Source organism: Hippopotamus amphibius, chromosome 3 (genome assembly GCF_030028045.1).
Source record: "Hippopotamus amphibius kiboko isolate mHipAmp2 chromosome 3, mHipAmp2.hap2, whole genome shotgun sequence".
Lineage (NCBI taxonomy): Eukaryota > Metazoa > Chordata > Mammalia > Artiodactyla > Hippopotamidae > Hippopotamus > Hippopotamus amphibius.
In genome coordinates, this window is record NC_080188.1 from 22,825,461 (window position 1) to 22,835,353 (window position 9,893).

Below are 9,893 nucleotides of genomic sequence, written 5' to 3' on the forward strand. Positions count from 1 at the left end.
GCCAAATAGGAAAGTTCTGTAAAAAAATGATAGTCCTCAGCAAGACAATATAGAAACGTAATTCCATGGGAGCCTTGAACTGCTTTAAATTTTCTCTTCAACTCCCTTACTCAACACTTTCTTGAGATCAGCTTTCTGAAGTCCTTTTTAACTCTGAGAATGGACAAGTCTATTTTTGAAAGATATTTTCTTTTAAATCCTGTCTAGAGTGAGTAGTATCGGTTCCAAAGACATGGCCTATCCCTTGAATCTAAGAGAAAATTGAAGATGGAAATATATATGTATACATTACTCTTGGTTGCTATTCTCCTTATACATGGAAAGAAGTTTCACTTGAATCATTTGAATTTTGGAAGTCATGAAAAAGCTATAGCTTATGCCTATTCCAAAAGCAACTGAAAGTTTTTATTAAGCCTAAATCACTAATTTATATGATGCTCTATTTCTTATCACTATCTACATGACCTTAGGCAAGTTATTTAGATTTTCTAAATCTCAGTTATTCCAAATGTGAATTGGAGATAATAAACAAACCTACCTCATAAAGCAGCTGAGAGGGTGCCATTTGAATACGGAACACAGGAGCATATTACAAAGAATCAATACATTTTAGCCATTATTATTATTATCACAGAGGTTGTAAGGGTAACTTCATAAATGACCTTCCCAGGCGTTTATGCTCGTGCTCTGAAATTCCAAACCAGTTCCACAAATAGCCAGCATCCTCTGGCTTTCTTCCAATGGACCAGCAAAAGTGTTGCGGTAGCATTACCTTGGCCAGGCAAAGGACCCGAAGGGGAAAGACACCTTCATTGTGAAAAGATGAAGCTGTTCTTTGAGTTTCCAAGGAAAGCATATTGAACTAAATAGAAGGAAACACTCTTCAGTGAAGTTTGGTAGGAGATATGAGATGGGGAATAAGTTATAGCTGAAGGAAGATGTAAAGAGATCTACAGAGCTGAGATAGAAAACTCAGGGATTTTTAAATTTATTTATTATTATTTTAACAAGAAGAGTAATCAATTTCTCAGTAATTCTCCTGGCTTAATTATTTATTTTATGTTGGCTTCTTCCTGAGATTGTCTTCATTAATTGCAAACTATTTTCCAACAGGTATCACAGAATACAGCTACAGATTTTCTCATTTAAACTAATGTGGCAAGAATGTAGCTTTCTAGAAACATCAAATAATGGTTCTGAATTTCAGTTTGATTGGATCAACATGGGCCAATAGCTGTGACCAAGGCAAATACTACATAGTTCTTGATTTAGGCTTGGGTTGTTGTTCACCCTTCAATCCATGGTGTGCCAACAAGGATTGTGAGTATGTTGATTTGCCCACATCAATCAGCACGCACCCATGGAGCTAGACGTGGGGTTGGCACCCACCCATATTATATTACTGCCATACAGAAAAAAAGAAATTCTTTATGAGATGTGAATTTCCCAGGAATAAATCTACAGTTGGCTAAAACGTGGTAATGAGGAGGAAATGACTGCTAGGGAGACACTGACTAATGATATCCCAGACTCAAACAAAAAGTCACTTTCAGTTCAATTGGTAAATACCATCTCTTTTATTGAAAAATGGGCAAACACAGAGAGATAATAGCTGCCATGTATTGATTTTGCCATGCACTCTCTACCTGCAATGTTCAAAACATCTTCTGTAAGCCTTGAAATACATTTGGTATGAAAGTAGAGTTTTAATTTCTTCATTTGACAGATCACAGAATGATGACTCAGGGAATTTGAGAGACTTGCTCCATGGGCACAAATCTAGTAAGTTACAGAACTAGAATCCAAGGCCAGTTGTGTTTGATTCCAAAGCTTCTGCTCTCTTTCCACCACTCTGAACTACCTCCTCCTGATCTTGCAAACCCAGCAGTAACAAAGATTTCCAGAGCAGAAAAATACATATTTAAGACTCTTTGCTGGTGACAGGAATGAAAATCAAATTGTCATTTAAGATGTGATAAACAGCCATAAAATAAGTAGAAGTGTAAAGTAACATAAACTCTTTGGAAGGGAGCATCATAATATGCATCTAAACTTAAATTACATATACTTTTAAAAAATTTATTTATTTATTGGCTGCATTGGGTCTTCATTGCTGCACACAGGCTTTCTCTAGCTACGGTGAGCAGGGGCTACTCTTCATTGTGGTGCGCGGGTTCCTCATTGTGGTGACTTCTTTTGTTGCAGAGCACAGGCTCTAGGCACACGGGCTTCAGCAGTTGCAGCACATGCGCTCAATAGCTGTGGTGCACGGGCTTAGTCTCTCCATGGCATGTGGGATCTTCCCAGGGGCAGGGCTCAAACCTGTGTCCCCTGCATTAGCAGGCAGATTCTTAATCACTGTGCCACCTAGGAAGTCCTACATATACTTTTTGATCTATCATTTTCGCTGTTAGGGGATACAATTTTAAGTTTGAAAAGATCTGGGTACAAGGATATTAATTGCAGTAGTTGGTGGGATAAGATAGGAAATAATCAAAATCATAAATGTTAAAGGGTGGGGAGAGAGATGCAGTATTAAAGAGAATAGTGAGGAAGGACCTCATCAGGAAGGAAAGATTTGAAATTTATAGAAGTAAAGATGAGCATTCCAGAATGTGGAACAATTTATTGTAGAATACTAGGATGGGGATATGCTTAGCAAGTTTAGAAAACGGCAGGGAGGCCAACACGACTAGAACAGTATGAGGCAGGGTGAAAGTAGGAGATGAAGGAAGAGGTAAGCAAGAAGTAAGCTCAACAGAAGACCATGTAAAACATTATAGGCCTTGTACATTGGCCTCTTTGAATATTTGCTGCATACTTAAATTGTGTGTATATGTATACACTCCAGTGTGAGAATAACCGATCTAAGGATGGGGGAGCTGAAATAGGGGAGAGTGAGCTCAGAAGACAATGAGTTAATTTTTATTTATGTCCTTCATTGATGAAGGACAAATGATGGCATAATTTGAGAGAGACAGAGAGCGAGAATGCTAATTCTCCTTCCTGGCTGTAGGAATAGAAGGCTATATTGATTAGAGGGCAGTTGGGGGAAAACAGGTATCTACTAGCTCAGTTCATGTCATGTGAAAAGATTGAGTTGATGTCTGAGAAAAATTCTTAAGAAACATAACTACTTGTCATGAAAAATGAGGTACAGAAACCACTTTGAGAAGGAGCATAGGAAATATGATTCTCCAAATAATTTGGAGACTCAATAAAAAATAATTTTTTTTCTTTTTGAGATTTTCTTTTTTAAACATGGATTAATTACTATCCTAAATTATCCCAATGAAAATTAAGTATTTTACTTAATTAAGCTCTCTTCTCCATAAAATCAATGCACTTATTTAGCATCACTTTAAATTACAGAAATTCCACTGAAATGCATAAGAATAAATTGCTAACAGTGTATACGAATTCTATTTTCTATTTTTATTGCAATCTATTCAGTAACTTGGGAAAATTTGGTTCTTAATTGCTTTAGGTATTTGTGTCTGTCTTGATTACATTACCAAATAATTTATTATGGAGAAAATTAAGTGGCTATTGATTACAACTCTATGAATTTCCTACTTAAATTTAAGATTTTAAAGTCTGTCTTAGCTATGTTTTGGATTTGATGTCCTATTCTTTTTGCCTTTTATTATATGATACCACTCCATTTGCAGCCAAGCTTGTCCTGGAGAGTGGCCCAGGGATAAGATGGGAAGACAGAACTGAGTAGGATTAGGACAACATATGACCAAAGAGGATGAGGGCGGCAGACAGAAGGAAATTCAGGAGACCTTACAAGGGGAATGGAAAGGGAAGCTATTAAGGCTGCCAGATACTTTAGCCACATCAGAGTCAGGTAAACAAGTAATGTGAGACAAGAATACATAGTTCACAAGTCAGAAAAAGAAAGACAAATGCCATATGATATCACTTATATGTGGAATCTAAAATATGACACAAATGAACTTATCTATCAAACAGAAACAAACTTATAGGCATAGAGAACAAACTTGTGGTTGCCAGGGGGTGGGGGAGGGATGGACTGGGAGTTTGGGATTGGCAGGTGCAAACTATTATATATAGAATGGATAAACAACAGTCCTACTATATAATAACACAAGGAACAATATTCAATATCCTGCAATAATAATGGAAAAGAATATGAGAAAGAATGTATGTATATATACAACTGAATCACTTTGCTGTACAGTGGAAATTAACGCAGCATTGTAAATCAATTATATTTCAATAAAATAAATTTTTAAAAAGAATACATAGTTTAGCTTCTACCTGTAAAAAAATATTTTTGTGTGTATAGATACAACTACCTTACCACTTGAAAAATAAATTAAAAAGTGCTTCCTCCCCAGACATATTAATTTGATATGATTTCTAATTAATCACTGAAGTGAATAATCAAGAAAATCTGTAGCAATTTGGAGGACTATTGTCTTTAATTTAACTTCCTAAAAAGGAATTAATATATGTATGACAGTAGTTATTTCCTCAATAGAATTATTTTCTCAACATATATGGTCAAGAATGAGACACAGTTCCTAAGATCAGGAGAAGCAACACTAAAAATATGATAACCTTGTAGGTAGATGATATAATTGTTTTATTATAATTATTGCTGATTGTCTGTGGTGACATTCTATTCCTGCATCTATTTTCTCCTCTTAGCTCACTGTCCATTTCTCCTCAGTCTCCTTTGCTCACTGCAACTCTTCAACTTAACTTGAAAATTTTTTTGTGTCCCAGAACTTAATGTTGGAACTCCTCTCTTTTCTAACCTCATGGACTTTCTAGGTAAATTATCAGTTTCAGGGCCTTAAATACTGTATATATGCTGATTTCTCCTTTAATCAATTCTCTTATTTGAACTTCAGGTTCATATTTATATTTATTTGTATTATATTTATTTACATCAGACCTATCAAAACTAAGCTTCTGAATTTCTCTCTGAGCCTTCTTGATCCCCAATATTCCTCTTCCTCAGTAATGACAACTTCATCATTACATTTTCTTATGTGAAAAACATGAGTCACTCTTGACTCCTCTCATTTTCACACACCATAAAACAATGCTGGGTTCTTCAAAAGATATTCAGAATTGATATTTATCACCACCTTTTATGCTAGTACCCTGGTCCTTGCCTCATTCATCCCTCACCAGGTCTTCTGCTCTCACTCTTGATCTTTCAAGTCTATTTTTTTTAAGAACTTTTATTGAGATACAGTTAACATAAAATAAAAGCCTGATTCCACCAACTCCATCTTTCCTTCTCAAGATTACTTTGGCTATTTGGGGTCTTTTGCGTTTCCATACAAATCATAAAATTTCTTGTTCTAGTTCTGTGAAAAATGCCATTGGTAGTGTGATAGGGATTGCATTGAATCTGTAAATTGCTTTCGGTAGTATAGTCATTTTCACAATGTTGATTCTTCCAATCCAAGAACATGGTATATCTCTCCATCTGTTTGTGTCGTCTTTGATTTCTTTCATTAGTGTCTTATAGTTTTCTAAATACAGGTCTTTTACCTCCTTAGGAAGGTTTATTCCTAGGTATTTTATTCTTTTTCTTGCAATGGTGAATGGGATTGTTCAAGTCTATTTTCAACCATCCAGTGAAAGTGATTGATCTCTTTAACGCATAAATGCAATCATGTCTCTCTTCTGCTTTTAACTCTCCTGTGGGATCTCATCTTACACAGAGTTAAATCCATAATTTTTGCAATGAACTACAAGGCTCTTAAAAGACCCTTCACCTTCTTATGTCTCTTCCCTCAGGCACTACCACCATTATACATAACAATTCTTCCCCATACCCACACTGGATACTTTACTAAACCATGTACTCCTCATACATACTCTTGTGGTTCATTCTTCTTAGAACGCTCTTCCCCCAGATTTCTACTTGGCTAGTGTCCTCACCTTCTTCAAGTTACCTTCTCAATGCAGCTTTACATCCCCTGGATTTAAAAGTACAATTCTTCCTCCAACATTTCCTTTTCCACTTCCCTGCTTTGCTTCTCTCTGCAGCACTCGTTATCATCTGAAATACCATGCAGCTGGCAAAGGTCATTAGACTCTGTACAATCAACAGTGTTTGTTTTCAGTTCAATTTTCTAACTTTAGATTTCATATATGCTACATACAGAAGATGAATTTTAATTTCAGTGAGATTAAATATGCATTCCACATTTCCCTTTTCCAAGATTTATAAACATTAGAATGTTAAGATTGTCATAAAAGTACCATCTACTACATGGCTTAAAAAACAGAAATTTATTTTCTCATCATTCTATAGACTAGAAGTCCAAGACCAAGATGTAAGCAGGGCTGGTTTCTTCTAAAAGAAGGATCTGTTCCAGGCTTCTCTCCTTGGCTTTTAGGTGGCCATCTTCCCCCTATGTTTTTATATCATCTCTCTCTATGTCTATAAGCAAACATCCTCTTCTTATAAAGATAACAATCATATTAGATTAGAAACCATGCCACTTACCTCACTTTAACTTAATCACCTCTGTTAAGATCTTATCTCAAATATGGTTACATTCTGAGTTACTGGGAATTAGACCTTCAGCATACAAATTTGGGCATGGTTGAGGGTGAGGAGATACAATTCAGCCCATAACCATTTATTAGTTATATTCAATATCATGAATCTGAAATTTAACTGCCTGAATTGTACTACAGATAATGTGAATGAGTTTCTGCTGGTGGGAGGTTAAGGAGAAAACATGAAAGAGTGGATTAATAAACAAAATACATTAGATCTGGACATTCACTCACCATTCAGGTCCTGGGAGCCTTTTCATATCCACTGCTGGACTGAGCCACTAGTAGAATATTGTTGAAACCAAATCTTTCGCACACCTCTCCAAAGGATGTGTAACTTGTGACTGAAACCTAGACCTTAGACCTAGAATCATAGAGTTGATTGTTATGCATTGAAAGTTAGAGCCATTCAAGTTGTACCTAGTTGTATTTAAGCTCTTAGCCTTGCTATTTTGCAAAATAAATTAGCTTCAAGAATGCTGAATTGAAAATGTTGTCTTGATTACTCATCTCTTGGGCCTTAGACTTTTTGATTTTTCCCAGACCACTGAAGTCTGAATAAATGCCTGAAATTATGCACACCCACACAAAAAATTTGCTGTTGTATTTGTTTATCAACTGATTTTTTTTTTAAGGCCACTTAGGAGACTTCAACCTGGTGCACACAGAAAACAGGTTATTGTTGGGTTTTGTTGGGTTTTGAATCCTCAAATCTCAGCTACAATATTCATCTTAGAAATGAGTTTAGTTCAAGTGATCAATTTCTATAAAAATACAAGATGAAAAAATAGTTTTAAACAATCTGTGTTTGCCAACACTTGGTTCAGTGGGCTTATCTGTAAATTAGACAACTACACTACAAATAAAGTATGATCATTTCTAAGCCTGCCTGCTGAGGAATCAGTATTAGGATAGAATTCAGGTTATGACAGGTTTCTAATGTCAAGTTCATGGTGAATGATCCTGGATCTAATCTTCCCCCACTCTTTTGCTTCTAAAGTTTCTCTAATCCTTTGGATACCAGTTTGGAGAATTCAGGTACAGAATTTCGGAGATAATTCATTCCAACTCCTGAAAAATTTGCTAGGAATGACTGATCCCCTCAAAAATCTTAGAACTCACAGAAATCTCCTTCTAGAAGTTTATAAAAAATGGGCAGGGGCTTCCTAGGTGGCTCAGTGGTTGAGAATCCGCCTGCCAATGCAGGCAACATGGGTTCGATCCCTGCTCCAGGAAGATCCCACATGCTGCGGAGCAACTAAGCCCATGTGCCACAACTATTGAGCCTGCGCTTTAGAACTCGTGAGCCACAACTATTGAGCCCATGTGCTGCAACTGCTGAATCCCACGCGCCTAGAGCCCATGCTCCACAACAAGAGAAGCCACGGCAATGAAGAGCCTGCGCAACACGATGAAGATTAGCCCCCACTCACCGCAACTAAAAAGAAAGCCCGTGCACACACAAAAAAAAGACCCAACACAGCCAATAAAGTAAATAAATAAATAAATAAATAAATAAATTTATTTAAAAAAAATGGGCAGATGATCATTGAAAACCCCCTCAGGGGTCAACACTCGGCATTCCAAAGAAGTTTAGCAGTATTGTCCACTGACCAAGAGCAGGGTGGATATAGAAACAATTAACAATAGATACAATGTGAACACTGGCCAGTCAGGCCTGGGCACCTAGTAACCAGTCACAAATGGCTCTAGTCATAAAAAAAATAAAAAATAACAACAACAAAAAAGAAACCCTTCTGGTGTATATTAACTATAGGGTTTGTTTACAGTTCTAGCAGAAATGGCTTCAAATATTCATCCTGCGTGTGACTTTTAGAAAGTCTTTAAATTCTTTGAACTGCTGTTTTGCTTTGTGTTCCTTCTGTGCCCTATATCCTGGGAATAATACTACCTATTTACTGGAATTGTTGTAGGATTAAAATATAAATAGATAATTAAACAAGATAGTATCTCTCAAGCTCTCCACACTTAAGCATGAATAAGTACATATATATGTTTGCAAATATGTATGTTAGAAGTTTCCCAAAGGCTTTCTCATTTGATTTGGAGTTTATTATTTCAAAAAGAATATTTGGGGTAACTGAGAATAAAAGAGAACAGACAATTCTAAATGATGTGAAGATATTGTTCTCTTCTTTGAATTATTTTCCCAGATGGTGCTTAATTGCTTAAGAAGAGCCAGGCAGTATGAAATATCACAAGAAATAAAAATAAAAATCAGAGTTTCATTATTATGACTTCATGTTTGGTTGACTTAGGGAATACATATTTTGAAAGCTTTATTTGATAGTGAAGATAAAAACAATATTAATACTATTAATAGCAACCACCTATGCAGTTATTACAATGTTCCAGACATTGTTTCAAGTGATTTCCATATATTAACTGAATTAGTCCCGAACATGGGGTAGTCATTATCATTGCTCCCATTTTATAGACAGGAAATCAAGGAACAAATATCAAGGCATTGAGACCAAGATCATGCCCCTAGTAAATGATAGAGATGGGTCTTGAACTCAAGTAGTTGTCTGATTACAGAATCTACGCCCTTGACAATGTCACCACTTTTCCCTTATGTGTTCCCATGTGCCAGAAACTTTGGCAAGTTCTTTCAATTATCATATAATATTAATGCTTAGATGGGATTCCTATCCCAATTATGTGGGATAAGACTCAAAGATATTTAATGATTTAAAAGTCAAGCTCCTAAGAAGTGACAGATACATCATTTTTCACTTAAGACTCCAAATCCCGTGTTCTATGCAGCAGGTGTCGATACTATATTGAACATTTTATATAATTTTTAGCTGTCATTGTTTAATTAATTTTAAGCTGGTAAAGGTATTCCATTTTCTTTACTCAAGTTAGTTTGTCTGGCTGAGGCTGTAAATGTAATCTGAAAGTAGGTCTGCTAGGTACAACATCTGAAGCAAACAACAGAATAAACTGTGATTGTAGCTGTAGGTTCTGATTTACAGTCACTGAAATATAATTGCACTATTTGAGAGACTGCCAGTTTTCATTTGTGAGGCATCTGAATATTCCTATAAAATATCTCAAACAATGGCTAATAAAAGACACTGATAATTGAGAACTCCAAATGGAAGGTGTAAATTATCAAGAATGGTAGGGAAAAAATGCAAGTCCACAGTTTTCTACTTTCAAGGTAAAATGTGTTCCCCCATAAAGAGAAATGAACATGAGGGTGTCACTATAAAGGGCTGTGATTGATTCCCTGGCTGACTAGTAGCAATCAGTCTCTTCCTTCTGAATCACACCTCATATGTCACAACTCAAAGAGCCTTAATGCCAGC